At 35.9% G+C, this 19649-nt stretch overlaps 2 pseudogenes; one reads left to right on the forward strand and one right to left on the reverse strand.

Annotated features, from left to right (window-relative positions):
- Positions 1–3663: 3663 nt before the first annotated feature.
- LOC122729380 lies at positions 3664–4274 on the forward strand (annotated as a pseudogene).
- A 9565-nt stretch (positions 4275–13839) lies between these two features.
- LOC122728848 lies at positions 13840–14402 on the reverse strand (annotated as a pseudogene).
- Between the last annotated feature and the right edge of the window lie 5247 nt (positions 14403–19649).

Raw genomic sequence — 19649 nt, forward strand, 5'->3', positions numbered from 1 at the left:
AAATAGAGTAAATGTCCATGGGGAGGTAATAGGATGGGGGGGAAATATAGTTAGCGCTAGTTTGAAGCAAATTTGTCTGACAGGCCTCAATTCTCAAACACATAGAGAACTGAGTCAAATTTGTTAAAATAAGAGCCATTCCCCATTTGATAGATGATCAAAAGATATGAAGTCTTCAGATGAAACAATCAAACTACCTAAAGCCATATGAAAAAAAAAAAACACATGCTGTAACTCACAATTGATTGGAGAGACGCAGGTTTAAAACAATTCTGGGGTACTACCTCATACCTATTGAATTGGATAATAGAACAGCAGAGGAAAATGGACAAATATTGTTGGGGATATGGGGAAAATAAAATATTAATACACTCTTGGTAAAATTGTAAACTTATTCCAACATTTTGTAGAGCAATTTGGAACTATGGTCAAAGGGCTAAACAAAACCATGCATACTCTTTGACCTAGTAATACCACTAGTAGTTTTGTATCCAAAATCATATTTAAAAAAAAATGTTGAATTTGAAATTGAGGAGATGCCCATCAAGTGGAGAATCACTGAACAAATTGTGGGATGAGAATTATAATGAATTACTCTTGAGGTATAAAAATGATGAGCAGGATGCTATCAGAAAAATCTGGCATGTCTTATATGAACTGATGCAAAGTGAAATGTATCATATACAAAATAACAGCAATATTGTAAGATAATATGCTGTGAATAACTTAGTCATTTTCAGCAATACAATTGATTCAAAAAGAACTCTGAAGGACTTATGAAAAATGCAATCCACCTCCAAAGAAAGAACTGAATGGTGTCTGAACACAGATTTAAGTATAATTTATTTAGTTCCTTTTCCTAAAGTTTTTGGTCTTTTTTCTTTCACAAAATGACTAATGTAGAAATGTTTTTGTATGACTACACATGGATAACTTATATTTAATTGCTTAAGTTCTTAAGAGGAGTTGGGGAGGGAGGGAGGAAGATAATTTGGAAAACAAAGTTTTAAAAATTGATGTTGGAATTTGTTTTTACATGTAATTTGGGGAAAAATAAAATTCTAAATAATTTTTGTTTAAAAGAAGAAATACTTCTTAGTTGTGAACAAGGAGACTGTAACCATAAAAATCAAGTTTAGAAGACCACAGTGGCAAGAGGAACATAATGATGATAACAGTTGTTCAGTGATTCCATTCGGGGTTTTCTTGGCAAAGTTACTAAGTGATATGTTATTCCCTTCTCTAGCTCATTTAATAGATGAAGAAACCAAAGCAAGCAAGCTTAAATGACTTATTCAGGCTCACAAAGCTATTAAGTATCTGAGGCTGAATTTGAATCAGGTCTTCCTGATTTCCTGACTCCAAGTTCCAGCACTCTATCCCACTCTACTAACCTCTCTGTCCCGGGAATCAGCAGGGACAACAGTATTTAGTGATATGCTGGTTATTTCTAGGAGCTGAAGCAGGTTCAGGTCTAAATAGATAGGTTGGGGTGGGAACCAGTAATGAAATTTCAACCTGGTTGTCCACTAGGGTTTTCTGAATTTATTACATGTATCTTAGCCCATATTTGTGACAATCTTACACTCATGAAATGTTTCACAAGTATGATACCTTCTATTTTATGGTAAAAAATATAAAATGAGCCCCAGAGCAATTAAATAAATTACCAATGTCTCACAAACGTGTCTAAATTTGTATTTGAACACAGTTGTAGGTTTCAAGTCACTATACTATTCTGCCTCTCACAAAATCACCACATTGCTATTTCACATTTGAATGTAGCAAAGGAGGGAAAAAATCAGCTAAAAAGGAAGAGCAGAAGAAAAAGTTAGAATTTATTTTTTTTCTTCCTTATGTCTGTTTCCTGCCTTCTCCATTTTGGAGCTTCATGTAAGCTCAGAGCCGGATTCAAAGCCCAATCTTTGATGCTTATTATCTATGTGTTTTTGAGTGAGGCCCTTAGCCTCTCTATTCCTCAATTCCCTCTTCTGGGAAATAAGGGGGATTGGACTAGATGCCTACTGGGACCTTTTTTCAGCTTTAAATGTTTGATCATGTGTTTCATGAAAACTTCCATCTTGCTATGACAAGCAATTCTTCCCTTTTTCCAAATGTTTAATGTAGTTGATATGAAGACATCACTATTGGAAGGTCCCAGCGTGTGTGTGGGAGGAGGAAGTAGAGGTAGAGTTAAATGAGGAAAATATAGAAACATTAAAAAAGGAGAGCAAAGTAAAAGATGGAATGGCAGACATTATTTCAGGCTGTATCCTATCATGATGCTCAAAAAATCTGCTAGATTGATTACTTTTGAAGGTCATTAACAATTGATACTTACCCCCTTCCTTTACTCAAATTAGAATATCCATTCTCAATAGGTTTGAATGGTCAGAATAGTTTTCAGTTCGTGAAATCCCTTGGGGAACATTCATTTTTCAAACACATTAATTAGCCTGTAGGCTCCTGAGCCTGGAGATTTTAGTAATTGAACTTTTTCCCCAGCTGGGTTTTCCCAAAGTGACCTCTAGTCCAAACGTTTTACTTTTTGTTCTGGACCAGAGTTTGCATATTTATTCACATTAACTTGTGTCTTTGAGATAAAAGGGGTCCTTTTGTCAGTGTATTGCAGACATCATTAACAGAAATGAAGAGTTAAGTAGATATACTAAAAATAAGCTTAGATTATATTCCATTAGGGAAGAACAAGGAGCAAATAAATAAACAAGGGCAAGAAAGAAAAGAAATGAGGTCAATTTATTTTTCTAAGGCAAGTTTAACAGCTATAGTTGGACTAATTGTGTGCTCAGGAATCAAACACCAGGAAGGCATGACAGGCCTTCAAAAATATGTTGTTCCTTGTGAACTTGTATGGGGGAGATCATGAGTGAACTTTAAAAGGCACAGGTTTTTTACCCCTTCTTAACCTATCTATCTCTTACATCAATTTCAAACAGAGCTCCAAACCCTAAACAAGGACACAAGGGAAGTGAAGGGAATTTGTACTGGACTGCTGCTGATTTTCTGATGGAATCTGTTGCTGCCCTAAATATTAGCTGAACACATTAATAGATTCAGGTTTTGTTCCAAGATATTTGGACTTGCCTCACAATAGACAGCTATGATCATCTAATTCAGAAAGCAATAGATTTCCAAGGTTGGAACAAGGTTTACCAACTTCCAATAAGAAAATGATATTTCCCAGGGCAAAAAAAAGACTTTGTTATGTCAAATATCAGAGAAGGGATTTTATGGAATTACTTAAACATATCTACATTTGATACATACATGGTTAGTGTGTGTTTTGTAATAGAAACAAAATATAAAACTTGTCCAGATATATTCAAGTTTGGGGGAAAATAAATGATTTAGGATGTGATACTTCATTTTAGCAACTTTGTACTCATGGCAATTTTCAATTATAAATTGATCTTTCTTTTTTGCCTTTTAGTATACTGTTATTAGTGTATGAAATTAATCACAAGGTCATTTTATATCTTGGAAGCAACCATGGCTCTCCAAATTTATTAGGTTAATTATATCCTATAACATGGAGTACATATAAAAACATCCCTAAACATATCTGGAAAGTAGACAATGTTTATTCTCCTTCTACATCATTGTCTTCAAAACCCTATTTTGGCTTTTACCGGACGGCGTCAGCCATGGCGGACGGGCAGGTCCTGGTGATCGACGGGCGGGGTCATCTCCTGGGCCGCTTGGCGGCCATCGTGGCCAAACAAGTCCTCCTGGGGCGGAAGGTGGTCGTGGTTCGCTGCGAAGGCATCAACATCTTGGGAAACTTCTACCGGAACAAGCTGAAATACCTGGCCTTCCTCGGAAGCAAATGAACACAAACCCTTCAAGAAGTCCTTACCACTTCAAGCCCCCAGCCACATTTTTCTGGAGGACCGTTAGAGGGATGCTTCCCCACAAGACCACAGCGTGGTCAGAGCTGCCTTGGAACGCCTTAAAGTGTTCGATGCATTCCCCACCCTATGACAAGCGGAAACGAATGGTTGTCCAGCTGCTCTCAAAGTTGTCAGACTGAAGCCAACTAGAAAGTTTGCTTATCTGGGGCGCCTGGCCCACGAGGTTGGCTGGAATTATCAGGCAGTGACTGCTACTTTGGAAGAGAAGAGGAAGGAGAAAGCTAAGATCCATTATAGAAAGAAAAAGAGCTCACGAAACTGCGCAAGCAAGCTGAGAAGAACGTGGAAGGCAAAAATACACAAATACACAAGGTGCTGAAGAAACACGGGCTGCTGGTGTGAGTCCAATAAAGTCTAATCCTCTACGGCAAAAAAAAACAAAAACAAAAAAACACCCTATTTTGCCTTTCTTCATGTAGATTTGCTATTGTTTACATCCTATTATCCTCTTTCCCTATTAATGGGTCCTTGAATTCTACCATGGATCAATAGGCCCTGATAGGCTGAGTTGTTATTTCATCTTATGGGAACTCAAGGTGTCTTCTCACCCTTTTTTGAGCTGTGTCAAAGTTCCCCACCCACTTTCTCCAGCCACTCTCCCCACCCACTACTTCCTATATTCCTCTATGTGTTATCTTCTTTCATTAAAATGAAAGATCCTTGAGCACAAAGGCTGTCTTGCTTAAATATATTTGGATCCCATCACTTATCAAGGTGCTTGTCACCCATAAAGCACTTAATAAATATTTTTCTACCTATCTCTCTGTATTGGCTCTTTAATTTTTTTATTATACTGAAGCATTAGATGACTGATAAGAATATTGCTCCTTTCAATGGACACTGCATCAAAGATGTAGGATGCTTAAAATCAAAGCTTCATAAAATTTAGAACCTTAACAGCCTATTCCCATCCTTCTTTTATAGATGGGGAACTAAAACTTCTGAGAGCTTGAATCCCAGCTAGTATTTGAATGGGAGATTTTTACTCATCTTGAGATGAGAAAAAAAAAGATTTATTATTATTCTTTGTTTCTACCTATCATGACATCTTTCATGCCCTTGAAATCATGCTACATAGATAGGGTACCTCCTCTGCCAATATTACAATAATTTAATGATTACAGTGATAATAGGTAAGAATGGAACAGAATCATATTATACTGACCTGGCATGTTAATGGGAAAAGCACTACATTGGAATCAGATGACTGATCAAAATCTTAGCTTTGCTATTTATATATTGTATGATCTTGAATAAGGGATTTTAATTCTCTATACTTAAATTTCACCATCATTTAAAAAAGAACACCTTATTAACCACCCATTATTACAAGGACCGCTTAATCAAAATCAGTCAAATTAATACTCTCAAGGACCTTACATTCTAATGGATTGAAAACAAATATAGGAATTTCAGCTGCATTTCAAATGGAAAATATCCAGCACTTACAGAGAAGCAGCAAAGTAGATGGTTCCATTTATACTAAAATAATTTCTGGTATTAAGACATTAACAGTGCCATGGATTTTGGTTGTCTCAAACTCTTGAGTTTGCAGTAGTTTTGGTGTCCAGCACCCTTAGGGACAGTTGCCAGGTCACATCTTTATAAATATTTCTTCAAAAAAGTTCTGAAAGCTCAAATATAGATGGGACTCTAACTATGGTGGTACTGTCATTTCCAGGGCTCTTGAACTTATCTGCCAGTCAGCAGCAAGCAGCAAGTTCTAGCTAATACTGTTGAAAAAGGAATGTCCTCTTCCTACAGGGATATCTCTGGTGGCTACAGAGCCTATGATAAAAAGTAGGACTAGTGATCTGACAGACAGTGCTCTTTACAAAACTTTTGGGTACATGATCCCTGTGCAATCCCTATCTTTGCCTCATGTAGATGGTATTGAGGGCCATGGTGATAGTTTGTCTTTCTTGTACATGCACTTCTTGTTTCACTCTCAGAATTGCCCAATGTTTCTGTTTAGTTTCCTTTCCTGCTCTAGAAATAACAATTGGTGGGAATATTCAGCATGCTCTCCTCAAGAGTTGATGGATTAGACTAACACCTAAAATTCCTTCCAACTATGATTGTCTGTACACCATTCACATAATTATTTGTTGAATCCTCAATGAGTACCATAGCATAGAATAAAGTGCTGTTATGATGGGATAGATTTTAGCATGAGGTAGCAAGATGTGAGAAATAAAGTTGAACAGGATGATAAACAAGATGTAGGTACTAGCTGGTTGTACAATGGCTAGAAAGAACAGTAGAAGGAGTTGGTATCGATTGGAGTTAGATGATATGGTTTTCTAACCTAGATTCACCAGTGCCTACCTGTTAGCATTGAGGCAAGCTGCTTTCCTCTCTGGCAGCCTTAATTTTTTCAACTATGAAATGACCTCTAATATACCCATTGGTTTCAAATCCATGAGACCTCAAATAATTTAAAATACGGTTTGAAAAGGAATGAAAGTAGGAGGAAAGGCACATGAGAATAAACAAGAAAAATAGCACATTATCTGAAGCCAGGATGAGGCCATATAACATGAGAGAAAGTGAATGGCTTAATATGTTTAAGGGGGAAAGGATTGAGAGCAGCAATTGAAAGCAGGGTTATTTAGGGAGAAAAAGAAGTTTTTGAAAGAGGTAAATTTTGAGATAGATTTTTCTAGAAATAATGGTCAGAGATAAGTTGCAGTCGAGGGAACTGTTTAGTATAGTCTAATCTAAGAAGTTTAGAGCCAATATATCATGCTGTCTGGAGTTACTCTAGTAAGATGTTGATTGAAAGTAGCATTTGGGGAAGGATGGCTTTTTACTTGATTTTACCCTATGGTAACTGCACAGGATAGACCTAGCATAGACAAAGACTAGAAGATGCTAGAAGTTATCAACTATTGTCCAGACACAATGTAATTTGTATTTAAGCTATGATGATGTAAAAAGTGTGAAAACCACAAGAAGGGAGGTAATCTGAATTTATTGACTGCCTATATATTGAGAGGAGACAGTAGAGAAGAGATTGTGGTTTTAGGGGATATCTAGCCTAATTCTGAAAGCCTCCTACTCAACTCTTAAGCCACTACTAACCACATCAACAAAATATATTTTTCACATATACCCTCACACAAGTGGATATAATTTTAAAAATTTTCCCATCCTTTTTCAAGAATATCCTATCAGCTCAGGGGCCCACTCTGCCCTGTACCACCTTAGTCTTACAGGCAGAGGAAGATCAAACTTAATGCAGTTTCTTTATAGTATTGGGCCCAACAAGTTCATATCCAAATGCAGGACTGAGGCAAGATGAGTACTCCTATCTCAGCTATTGCTGGAGTAGATACAGAAGGTCACTCCTTAATAAGGTTGCAAAAATTGTGCATGTATTTGAATGATAACTTTCAGATTCATAGGTGCCAGACTCTTAGCTAATTACACTGATCTTTTGAAAACTGACAATGTTGTAGTCTCCAGATTTATATCTCACACACACACACACACACACACCACAAAACCACACCTCACATCACCACCATTACCACCAAAGGCAAGAAAAAGAACTGAATCCCATATTAATGGAACCACATTGTGGCCTCAGAAAGAGAGGGCCAAAAGCATCTCATCTTATGGCACTTATCTATCATGGATGATGTCACTGAAGGAGGCAAATGAATACCAAAGTTCTAATCCAAGAGACAAAACAGAGGCAAGAATGATTAAGACTTTTTGAAGACCCAGTGGTTCTGATTTCCATATTATAATGAAAGAGGTTGCAGTCCACCATGGAGTTAGCAGGCTGTACCCAATTCAGAATGTCTATACATGCTCTGAAGTCTGCCCAACACATTAAATTGCTTATCATCATGCCCAATATAGGAATGATTCAATTAACAATAGGCATTTATTTAGCAATTACTAAGTTCCAAGGAATGTGATGGGGCTGCAGAAAAAAAGTCAAAAAAAAAGTTTCAAAAGGACTAAGAGCTCTGCCATAGGAGTCATATCCTTTCATAAAGAAAATGTAAGGCATGGACTAAGATGGGATAGCTAGAATAGTTAGAACTAGCACAGTACCTATGTTAAGCTCCATACCTTTCCTGTATTTCATTCCAAAGAGCTTCTTCCAATGTTATTCATTCCAAGAGTGTAGAGGACTCCAGTTCTGGGGTGAAATGTGGATAGATGGTATGAGGGTCAGTGTCACTGCTCAAATGGTCCAATTTCTAGGGGGATGGAAGGCACTTGGTGATAGTTTTGCAAGTTTCCATCTATAAAATGTATGATGAGTCCATTGAATGGTCTGCCAAAAGTCAATCTGCAGCCCCTGATGGAGCAAGGATATCAGAAATCCAAATTTAAAGCAATTATTCCCAGCATACTTGTGGCTCCCGGCAATGTACAGAGCCTGACACAGTCATTAGTTTTTATGCTTTTTTAGAGCAAATCTGTTACAAGAAACCCAATTTATTCCTGACAGAAGACTATTAGGCAACCAAAGCATGAAGAGTGTCAAAGGCTTATTCCAAGGGAAACAGGCTGCTGACAGAAGGTGTCCTGCTATCAAACAGATACGCATACACTTTATTGTTTTCTTTGATTGGCCCATCAACTCCTTCCCCTTCTCATTCTGATAAATGCTTCATTGTCTGTACTAAGGATATTTAAAATTAACATAGAAAGTTTCTGCATGTTAAAAAGAGTCTCTTATTGGTTAATGATGCCACATTTTAAATTCTGCTGAGACATATGGCCCCCCATGATGGCTGGGAAATAAAATAGGAAGGTAAATGGAAATGTATACCAGGAGATAAGCTAGGTTACAAGCAGAACACTGTGACAAAGAAGATTGGTAGAGTTTGGAATTTCCCTTTATAGGTTTCTAATGTTCTGCAGCCCCAACATGACAGCTGAGATAATATCAAATTTAGAGTTTGAGAGACATGTCACAATATGGCAAAAGGTTCACAGTAGTGCATAGTGACTAAAATCATCCTCTGTATTCTTTGTGGACATCCACATAGCTGATGCTATTTTGGTCATGGATGAACGCTTCGGTCATTTTGCAACAACATTATGTGCTATACTGGTGTTGGGGAGGACAGTGAGGAGAGAGATGGCTATTAACAGTTATCTTTTTTGGCTCAGTATTTGTTATTTTCCAGCTACATATAAGGATAGTCGTAACATTTGATTTCATAGGAGTTTTAGTTCCAAATTTTTCTCCCACCTTTCCTTCTCTCCCTCCTCCCCAAGACAGAAAGCAATCTAATATAGGTTATATATGTGCAATCACATTAAACATATTTCTGCATTAGTTTATATTGTAGAAAGCAAGAGTCAGAGCACAAGGGAAAAACCTTAAAAAAGAAGGAAAAAAAACAGCTCAAAGTAGAAACAGTATGGTTCAACCTGCATTCCTAAACCATGGGTTCTTTTTCTGGATGTTGAGAACATTTTTTTTATCATGTAAGTTCTTTGAAAATTGTTTGGACCATTGCATTGCTGAAAACAGACAAGTTGTCACCATTATCATGAGACAATTCATATACATGTTATCCTGTTTCTGCTCCTGTCAGTCAGCATCAGTTCATATAAGTCCTTCCAGGTTTCTCTGAACTCCTGCTCCTCGTTACTTTCACATTAAGATTTAAAACTTTGTGTTCTAAATTTTCCTTCTTCCTCCCTCCTCATCCCTTCCTATGAAATCCAGCAATTCAATATGTCATACATGTGCATTTATGCAAAACATATTCTCTTTAGGTCAGTTGTGAAAGAAATAACAAAATACCTTTAGAAAGAGGAGCTACCAAACAAAATTATAATACTTCAAGCTGTATTCAGTTTACCATCAGTTCTTTCTCTGTTGATGTTTGCTTATGTTCATATGTCCTTCTGATAGCATCCTGCTCATCACTTCTTTCATAGTTACTACTGCTAATTGTATTAACATCTATCTTATTCCCTCCCCTTGATATTTACTCTATTTTCTATCTTCCTCCACCCTATTCCTCCTCAAAAATGTTTTGCTTTTTACTGTCCCCTTCCCCAATCTGTCCTACCTTTCATTGCCTCCCCCACATCCCCTTCCTCTCCCACTTTCCCACAGGGCAAGATATATTACTATGCCCCTTTGAGTGTGTAAGTTATTCCCTCTTTGACCCAATTCTGATGAGAGTAAGGCTCACTCACTCCCCCACTCCTTCCTCATCTTCACCTTTACTGAATAAGCTTTTTATTGTTTCTTTTATGTGAACTACTTTTCCCCAGTGCACCTCTCCCTTTCCTTTTCTTCCAATACATTCCTTTTATCCCTTAACTTTATTTTGATGCAGTCATCATGGGACAGCTAGGTGACACAGTGGACAGTGTACCAGCTCTGGATCCAGGAGTCCCTCAGCCCATATCTGGCCCCAGACATAAGCCACCCCACCCTACCTGCCCCCCCCCAAATTAAGGATAAACAAAAAAATAAATGCTTTACGGATATCATCCTTTCATATTAAATTCACACCTGTGCCCCCTGTCTCAGCATATTCATTTCAAATACCCTAATACTGAAAATAATCTTCTGAGTTAGAAGTATTATCTTCCCATGTAGGAATGTAAACAGTTTAATCTTCTAATATCTCTCATGACTTCTTTTTTCTGTTTACCTTTTTATGCTTCTATAGGGTCTTGTATTTGAAAATAAAATTTTCTATTCAGTTCAGGTCTTTTCATCATGTATGCCTCAAAATCCTGTTTTTCATTGAAGTCCAATTTTTTTCCGCTGAAAAATTATACATGGTTTTGTGGCTAGCTAAGTTTTGGCTGTAGTCCCAGTTCCTTTTCCCTCTTAAATATCATATTCTATGCCCTCCAGTCCTTTAATGTGATGCTGCTAGAACTTGTGTTATCTTTACTGTAGCTCCATGGTATTTTAATTCCTTTTCTCTAGGTGCTTGCAATATTTTCTCCTTGACCTGGGATCTCTGGAAGTTTTCCTTTTGGGATCTCTTTCAGGAGGTGATTGGGGATTCTTTCTATTTCTATTTTACCATCTGCTTCTAGAATATCAGAGCAATTTCTCCTGAAAATTTCTTGGAAGATGATGTCTAGGCTCTTTTTTGATCATGGGTTTTAGGTAGTCCAATAATTTTCTTTTTTTAATTTAATTTTATTATTTTCCAGTTACATATTACATATAAGGATAGTTTTCAACATTTGTTACACTGAAATTTTTAGTTCCAAATTTTCTTTTCTCCTACCTCTTCCTCCCTCTTCCCCAAGACAGAAAGCAGTCTGATATAGGTGTATATGCACAGTCACATCAAACATATTTCTACATTAGTCATCTTGTGAAAGAAGAATCAGAGCACAAAGGGAAAAACTCAAACAAGAAGGAAAAAAAAACAGTCCAAAAAGCAGAAACAGTATGATTCAATCTATATTATTAATTCATAGTTCTTTTTTCTGGATGTTGAGAATATTTTCTATCATGAGTTCTTTGAAACTGTTTTGGATTTTTGCACTGCTGAGAAGAGCAAAGTCTATCCCCATTGTTCATCACACAATGTTTGCTGTTACTGTGTACAATGTTCTTCTGGTCTGCTCCTCTGTCAGCATCAGTTTATGTAAGTCCTTCCAGTTTTCTATGAACTTGTCCTGCTAATCTTTCCTTACAGCACAATAGTATTCCATTACATCCATATACCACAATTTGTTTAGCCATTACCCTATTGATGGGCATTCCCTCATTTCCAGTTCTTTGCCACCACAAAAAGATGCTGCTATAAATATTTTTGTACATGTGGGTTCTTTTCCCTTTTCTACGGTCTCTTTGGGGTACAGATCTAGCAGTGGTAGCACTGGTTCAAACGGTTATGAACAGTGCCATAGCCCTTTGGATATACTTCCAACTTGCTCTCCAGATGGGTTGGATCTCTTCACAGCTCCACTAACAATGAATTAATGTTCCATTTTTTCCACAGCTTCTCCAACAAATTATTATTTTCTTTTTTCTCATATTAGCCCATCTGAGAGTATTAAGTGGTACCTCAAATTTGTTTTAATTTGCATTTCGCTGATCAATAGTGATTTAGAGCATTTTTTCACATGGCAATAGATAGCTTTGACTTCTTCCATCAGAAATCTGCCTGTTCATATCCTTTGACCATTCTCAATTAGGTAATGACTTGTAGTTCATTAATTTTAAAATTACCTCTCCTGGATCTATTTTCAGGTCATCTGTTTTCCAAGGAGATATTTGATATTGACCTCTATTATTTTATCCATTGGATTTGCTTTACTGTGTCTTGGTTTCTCATAAAGTTACTAGCTTCCATTTGTTCGATCCTAATTCTTAAGCAATTATTTTCTTCAGAGAGCTTTTGTATCTTCTTTCCCATTTGGCTTTCCAAGCTGCTGACTTTTTTCTCATGACTCTCCTGCATCACTCTCATTCCTCTTTCCATTCTTTCCTCCACCTCTGTAAATATTCCTTCTAACTCTCCTACTTTCTATTCAAGTCCCTTTTGAGTGCTTCCTGGCCTGAGACCAATTCATATTTTTCTTGGAAGCTTTGGATGTTGAACTTTGACTTTGCTCTTATCTTCTTCTGAGGGTGTATTCTGGTCTACCGCTCCCCCAAAGAAGCTGTCTGTTGTCTACTGTTTTCTTTGACTGCTCATCTCAAGCCAGAAGCAGATGTGTGAATGAAATCTGATTCTCTATGGTTGAAAGCTTGGCATGCCTGTGCCAATCCCCCACTTGGCCACCACCACGCCATTTGGCCCACTGGTTCAGAACCATGTCCCTTCAACCCAACCCTAGCAGAGACTGCAGCTACTTCACCCCAGCTAACTGCTAAACCTCCTCACCGGTCTGTGAGCTGAGCCTCAGAAGAAGATGCTGGTATTTAAGACTCTGAGGTGCTAGAGGTGTGGTCTATTCCTGGCTGGGTCTGGACCACATGCTGAGCTCCTCTCTCAGCCTGATCAGCAGGTGATCCCAATTGCCAAATAGTCTCACTATGTTGGAAAATAGGCTCACTCTCTTCTTAGGTGAGTTAGGTTGCTCTGGTTATTTTTTATGACATTATATGGCAATGTGTGGATGGGTTTATTGGGAGCTTGTGGGAGTCACAGCCTCTCCTCTGCCATCTTGGCTCTGCCCCCTCTCCCCAACAGTTATCTTTTTTTTTTTTGGTGGGGAAATGAGGGTTAAGTGACTTGCCCAGGGTCACACAGCTAGTAAGTGTCAAGTGTCTGAGGCTGGATTTGAACTCAGGTACTCCTGAATCCAGGGCCGGTGCTTTATCTACTGCACCACCTAGCTGCCCAACAGTTATCTTTTTTAAAAGGTTTTAGAAGGCACAGAATTAACATCTAGTGGGTCAAATCTTGCCTAGCAAACATAACCCAAAATCTATGGATTTGGAAAGTTATCCCTTCATTTATTTGCAAGTTCACCACAGAAAGACCCTCTAAGTATCACAAGTATCTCCTAGGGGGTTTTAAAATATATTTCCATATATATTTATATTGGTAGATGTTTCTTTTAATAGAGTATATGATTTTTTGCTCCTAGAAATAATTTTATTTGTCTCTATATCCCATGGCTCTTATCCATGCAGGTACCTGAAGCAAAGTTATACATTTTCTACTTGATGGCACAAATGTCTACATACTAAATACAATTTTGCATCTGGAGAGCTATATGGCTACAGTTACTATGATAAAATATTAATTAGCATTTTCACATATGTACACAGTTAAGATTTTGAAACAAACATAGCAATTGCATAAAATTTGAGAGGAAGACAATCTTGAGTTACTTCAGTGTTCTTTTTCACGCTTTGATGAGATAAGGGATTTGGCATTTCCAGTTTTTTTTTTTTTATAACAGTCCCATTGACAACCTCCAAAGGTAAATGTTATGCAATACTGAAGACCATAGAAAGATACTGTTCATAAGACAGTTGAATCCAGCCATCCTGTTTGGTATCAAAGCACTGGAATATATCTGTCAACTGCTGTAAGACAATGCAGCCTTGAATGAAATCATCAAAAGCAATCTGTCCTCTTCTGTGTCTGTCAAATTTCAGATAAGGATATCATGAAACTGGTCAGATAACTGATAACCTGATAAAGCTAGCTTTAGAGCATTTTTGTCAATCATCCCAGAGTTGTTTCTATCATATGTCCAGAAGACATTCTGCTAATCTGTGATATACTTCCAAATGCCAGTGAATTACCAAAGTTCATTCCTGCTTTGTTCTCTCTTTCTAACATTGGTATGATTGATTTGACAATCACAGGATTAAGTGGAGTCCATTGGATAAGCTTATTGAAATTCATTGTCAGATATTACTTCACTCCTCTCTTTATTACACTGCTGAAAGATATTCCACAGGAAACTCTGGTCCAGGAGGGACGTGGCAGCAGCACTGGGACCAGAGCAGCCCCCAGAGCTAATCCAGTAGAGGTGCGTGGCCATGAAGAAGAGAAGGATGGCAAGTGGCTGAGCTCAGCCTAGAGAGAATTGCCTGAAATTTCATTTTGAAGGCCTTTATATGGCAAGCTGGGATTTCATCCTAGAAAAAATAGGAAGCTAATAATCGCATTTACACAATGTGTATGATTGCTGAAGTTTGTTTTCCATGACTATTGGGAAACCTTTTCAAAATATTGTCTGGGTTCAACTTGTAATTTCAAGATAAGGATGTCTATCTGCAAATTACTGTTTGAATGTAGTTTCCCAGATGGATGACAATGTAAGCTCAATTTAAACAAAATTCTGTGATTATTTTTGTCATTTTTTAAACAATATTTTTCCAATTATATGTAAAAATAGTTTTCAATATTAATTTTACAAGATTTTGAGTTACCAATATTTCTCCCTTCTTCCTTCCTCCCTTCCATGCCCCTTCCTTAAGATGGCAAGAGCAATTTGATATATGACTATCTATACACTCCCTTTTGGAAGGGTGTTTGATTTCATTTGATATAAAAGATAGAATTAATGTACAAATTTTCAATAATTTGATAGCCACCCCTAGTATTTAAATTAATCATGTTATTATAGCTTTGTCTGATTCTCAGTATAGGTTTATTTTAGAGTGTCATCTTTTCTGTAATAAATTATTTGAATAAATCTATTTTTTCTATTTAGCCACAAAAATGCTACTGTAAATAATGTGGCAAAATGTAAAATTAATGAGTGAGTAAGTTATATGACATTCGTGTCTTTGAAACTGATATCACAACAGAACATAATAAAAATAAGATTCAATTGTTAATGTTATATTTAAAATGCTTTATTTGCTCCAATTACATGTAAAATCATTTTGACATTAATTTTAAAAAATGAGTTCTAAACTCTCTCCATTCCTTTCCTCTTCCCTCATTGAAAAGGTAAGCAATTTGATATAGGTTATGCATGGAAGTTATATAATACACTTCCATATTAGTCATGTGAAAGAGAACAAAAAATTAAAATAAAGTTTAAAAAGTATATTTAAATCTGTATTCAGATTTCATCAGTTCTCAATCTGGAAGTGGATAGCATTTTTCATTGAGTCCTTTGTAATTGTCTTAGATAATTATACCACTGAGAGCTGCTAGGTCATTAACAGTTCATCCTCATACAAACTTTGTTTCTGTGTATGATGTTCTCCTGGTTCTGCTCACTTCTCGTGTATCAGTTCATGTAAGTCTGTCTAGGTTTCTCTGAAATTATCCTGCTTGTCATTTCTTATACTATAATAGAATTCCATCATATACTACAATAGTATCCCATCACAATTGTATACTGCAACTTATTTAGCCATTCCCCAATTGATGAGTATACCCTCAATTTCCAATTATTTGTCACTACAAAAATAGCTACTACAAATATTTTTGTACAAATAATTCCTTTTTCCTTTTAAAAATAATTTTGGGATATAGACATACATATAATGATATTGCTGAGGCAAGGGATATATACAGTTTTATAGCCCTTTAAACATAGTTTCCAATTGCTATCCTGAATGGTTGCATCAGTTCACAACACCCACAGTGCAATTAATGTCCCAATTTTCCCACAATCCCCTCCAACATTTGTTATTTTCCTTTTCTATCATATTAGCCAATCTTATAAGTATGATAGAGAGTACTTCATTGTTATTTTAATTATCATTTTGCTAATCAATAGTGATTTAGAACATTTTTCATATATATAGTTAGCTACTAGCTACTGTATACACATAAATATATATATATATATATATATATATATATATATATATGTATATATAGTTAGTTAGTTAGCTACTTGAGTTTCTCATACATTTGGCTCTTTTTATATCTGTGTTCTCCTGAATAGAGCTGGATTAAAATCAAGAAATTAGACTGATTGGGAATGCTACTAATTTATGTTATATAATTTCAGCTTGGTCCTTACTACAGGAAACAATCCTTTATATTTCCCTAATTGAGCTACTATCTGATGCACCACGGTGCCTATTCTACATGTTTTTTTTTTAACCCTCTCCACAGTCTCAACTAAGAACCTTACTTCACACATCATTCAAAAGAAAAAAAAAATAACTTGAGGCTATACACTGAGACTTCCCCTCTTTCTCCTATTCATCTCACATCTCTCAGACATCTCCACATTATTTTTTTAAAAATCAACCCAATTTTGCATGATGTAATGCTTTTCTCTTTGAAGGCAAACACTTCATTATGCACTCTTGATCCTTTTATCTCCAGCAGATTGTCCTCACTTATCATGCTCATTCTCTCTCTAATCTTCAAGTTAAAAGATCTTTTAACAGCAATAGTAAATGGGTTAAACCTTTTTTGACCTCTATGTAAACATGACACAATTGATAACCCTCCTCTCTCTGGATACAACTTTCCCTATTTAGGTTTCTGTGACATTCTTCTCTCTTAGTTCCTTTCCTATCTATCTGCTCCTCTATCTCCTTTGCTGCATCTTTAGTATAGATTAACATAATAGATATTTTCTGGTTCCCTGATTTTTATCACTGTTAGTTCATTTCTTCCAGGATTACATTTCCTTTTCACTGTATATACTAACTGTAAATAGTTATTCACATGTTGTCTATGCCATTAATATGTGAATTCCTTGAGATCACAGACTATGTCTTTGTTGTTGTATGCTTAGCACTTCATGACTGGCCAGTATCAAACACTTAATGACAAGTTGACCAACATACTATAAGAAAAAAATCAGATTAGTAATTCTTCTTTACTCAAAATTCTCTAATCATTTGTGTCAGCTCTTTATTTTTAGCACGGGGCTGCCTTTGTTTAATGTTTGTATGTGTGGCAGTGGTGGTAGTCAGAAAATACCTTCTTCCCCAATTCATCCAAATTGGTAGGTTCTAGGATGTTAAAGCAGAGAGCCGCCCAACAGATTAATACAAATCACTCACTTTAGAAATTAAGAGATTTGTATATATCTATACATATATGTACTTTATACCCCTTAATTCAATGAACAGGTTGTTTTTTTTTTTATTTAAAAAAATAATCAATTTATGCCTGGAAGGAACTGCTAGTTTGAGGTGGGATGATGAGGTAATACGCACACTCATATTTTGATACTCTGATAAGTCCATGATCTTCTGTATGTGAGAACTGATAATGCAAAAAAACTTTTCATGTTATGTGATTGTTAATATCTTTCTGTAAATTCCATTGTGAAGTACTGTTGAGTGTCTTGCCTTGTGATCTCTCACATCACAGAGCAAAAATCCACACTCTTCCTAGACATATCCTTTTTGGTCATCTATTTCTTGATAATAACACTTCATTGCTTCTTATATACACTTCTTCTATTGGGAACATATAGCATACTGACCAACAAACTTGCATCTCTGCATTGTTTATCAAGTGTACTGCAACTTTACATCTTAAGAGTCTATGGTATCCTGTGACTCAAAGTCATATAGTATTATTGGAGTCCTATTTATGCTAAAAAGATGGGCCCTCTGTTTTGGGGAGAAAGTTTGGATTCTTAAGAGCACTACAAAATTTTGGAAAATGTAATCCTTTCCACTTGTTTTCTCCAATTAATTCACTAGCCCAATTCACTGTACATATGTATTAATACATAAATCACCTAATGAATCAATTCTACTCTTTGTTCTCCAGCATATGGAAGATAGGCTAGCTTGAATTCTTTATTCATTATAAATCTCATTAGAAACCTACAGTTTTCAGGTCTTGATGCATTCAATATAATATCATTCACAGGCAAGAATATCCAGATGTACTCAACATCACTACTGAAGTACTTCTTCCATTTGGATACTGCCCTGAAAGTTTTCCATGATACCAGTAAATATATTCAGTGGCTAGATAGATAGATAGATAGATAGATAGATAGATAGATAGATAGATAGATAGATAGTGATATCCTTACCATGTCTTGCTCAAAATTATGAAAAAATTGAACAATGTTTTATCTATTCTGATGTTTTTCATTGAACTGTGTATAATTTTAAAATAAACATGGAAAATGTTTTGGAGGATAGCCTTTGAGAGTATATTTTGTTCACCTGAATCAAATGCTTTCTTATAGTTAACAAGAGATATAGGGGGATCTTTATGTACTATTTAGTCAGTTGTATGATTTTAAAGATATAACCACTTGGAGAATATTGTTCTTTGAAGTCTCCCTGTTGTCTTCTCATGCATTCTGGGGGGATTTTCTCCATTTGTAGATTGTGTTCATAATTTTTTTTATTCAGAGGGGAAAATATTTATATACATGGATATAATTTTTTTCAGTCATCCATTTTTTGTCAATGACAAGACATGATTTTCCAAGCATTTTGTAAAGACTTTTCCAGTTGCCATGAGAATCTCTTTAATGCCCTTGAGAATGTGTTACTTACAGCACACTTCCTTTTTATTGTCTTGATTTTGAGCTAATACTGTTGTTCTTGAGTTTGGGGCTCAATTCTTGATCTTTGGGCTAATACTATAAAAAAATGGGCATTCCTACTCCTTCATTCAGTATGAAAAGTATTATAATATTAAATTCCAAGGCTTGTGGCTCTACTGTCGTTGATAGTGTTTTTCATAGCCAACTTCCTTAATCTTATGCATTTTCATCACTTTGTTGTCCTCTTTTCAGAATCTGCTTAACATGTACTCATGATAATGTAGCTCAGTTGAATCTCTTGTCAAGTTTTCTATAAACTTTTTCCCCCTCTATAGGTTTCACTGATTTGCAAAAAAGAGGATTATCTTAGTCGAAACACTGTTTATTTCAAAATTACTCACCTTAGTAACCAGTAATTTCCTTTCAGAATATAAATAATTATATTTTGTGAACTATTTTCATACTCTCAATGTTTGCTGCTTCCTAACTTTTTTTGATGAAAGCATTTGATAGGTGTGTGGGTACTTGGGCTCATTTCTTATTCCTAAATGATGGTTTCCAATATATTTTCCATTATTCTTTCATAAGCATATCTTGGAATTAATGTATAAGTGAAATGTAATTAAAATAATATTTATATATCCTATATATTATAATGCTATACATTATTTATATAATGGGTGGGGTGATCTATAGAACATTTACCTCCATATCCTCTGCAACTGAGGTTGGCATAAGAAAAGTGAGTTATCCTCCAATTTACCTGCAAATTCCTTTTTTGTTTGTTTTATTTACATCAAATAATTCAAGACTTCGATTATTTCAGTTCCTCTAGAAATAAGT

Source organism: Dromiciops gliroides, chromosome 5, assembly GCF_019393635.1.
Source record: "Dromiciops gliroides isolate mDroGli1 chromosome 5, mDroGli1.pri, whole genome shotgun sequence".
Taxonomy (NCBI): domain Eukaryota; kingdom Metazoa; phylum Chordata; class Mammalia; order Microbiotheria; family Microbiotheriidae; genus Dromiciops; species Dromiciops gliroides.